Here is a 1751-nt window from a genome sequence, read left to right as displayed (position 1 = left end):
GTGATCAACTTGGCTGTCATTTTATGTGCACGAAACTTGTAACCTGTATTCAAGCCTATGTTCAGATCGCTTTTCAGGTTGCTTTAAAAGTCTGTTAACATCAAAAAAATAAAACAACAAAAAACCGACCCTGTGACCCTCAAAAGCACTGCATTATAAGTATGTGAAGCTGTTGTCATCGAACTAAAGGTTCATTAAGGGTGCACGTCACGAGACCGACAACCACGAGTTATACAGCCCACGAGACATACAGCTCACAAGTCATACAGCTCATGAGTTATACAGCTCATGAGTCATATAACCCATTACTTAGTTCGACACCATGCTAACAAGGTCCACGAGACCGACACATTAAGCCCCGTGTTGTATCTGTCGAACTCGTGGGCTGTATGACTAGTTGTCTAGTGGGATGACCCCCATTTATAGAGGTGCTTACTTAAGATTTTTTCGTAGATTTGTCTCCTTTTGAGTGAGCAGACCACAACTTTGTTATGAGGCTATTTCAGTGTCATATAAAAATGGTAAATAATGTTTATGGTAAATGGTAAATGATCGCCACCTGAGATTGATTTCTAAAAGGTGGAAAATTGCAATCAGTCGCAAGTTGATATCAATTGCAGGGGATTTGAAATTGATTTCTATCCCAAGTATAAGACGGGGGCAAGGATGGAATAATGTTTGATTTTTGTTTTGTTTTGTTCATGAAACTTAAAGATGCCTGATGCAGCTGCTGTTATGCATGGTTCCTCGTGTATGTGTGCTCGATGTCCGTGTGTGTGTGTGTGGGGGGGGGGGGGGTTGTCGTAAACGTATATCAGTAAAATACTCTATTTTGGGTGTCCATAGGTTTCACAAAAAAATAACAACTCACAACTGTACAATCTAAATACAGTTTCAGAGTTTCGAGGTTTAAGATTTATTTCACATCTTTTTAAGTAAATGCATCATAAACTGGAATACAAAATCTAAATCACCAATATCATATTTCACGTAAAGAACATGCTGAAATACAATTCGAAATATCACACAAAATATATGGCAATAAGGTCAGATGACACCATGTCATCCGACACACACACACACACACACACACACACACACATACACACACAAACGCAGCAGATATGGGGATTATCAAAAGCCGTTTACCTATCAAGGCTAATCCCGTTTTTACTGCTCTTCTTACATTTTGCTACAAACACAAATACAAGCAAACTAAAGAGCTACAACACCACCAATAGCAAACAATTCATGAAAGAACAGGCAATCAATGAAATGTTCATGTAATCTTACAATATACTGCATAATATTATTCTTCGTCTACGAGTTACAATTTATACTTCTTTTTAAAATTGCTTAAAGTGGAACACTGTTTAAAATTTAACAAGCTATTCCGAATTGCAAGACCCTTGTAAGAAATTACCGTTCTTGAGAAATTATGTCTTTATAAAGATATATACATCTTATGAGAATTTCTAGTAACATACATGCTCACTTCAGAATTATTAATATTCATAAGAGGTAGTGGGAAAGAAAATATGAGAAGATAGAAAAAGACAAGGAAAATGAAGGGGGGTTGAGAGAGAAACAAATAGATTTTTATTCCCGTTACCGGACTTTGTTGTGTGGTTCTCTTTGTTCAACGGACAGGAAAATATTCCACCATAGCTGACGAAGGATACACAGAACAGGCAGGAGGAAAGACTCATCACATATTAACTGAGAGAATCGATTTGATCGAGACTAGTGGA

This window comes from Diadema antillarum, unplaced genomic scaffold (assembly GCF_040938485.1).
Source record: "Diadema antillarum isolate AM-2024a unplaced genomic scaffold, OU_Dant_1.0 seq00000635_RagTag, whole genome shotgun sequence".
Lineage (NCBI taxonomy): Eukaryota > Metazoa > Echinodermata > Echinoidea > Diadematoida > Diadematidae > Diadema > Diadema antillarum.
This window is presented reverse-complemented; position numbering follows the sequence as displayed.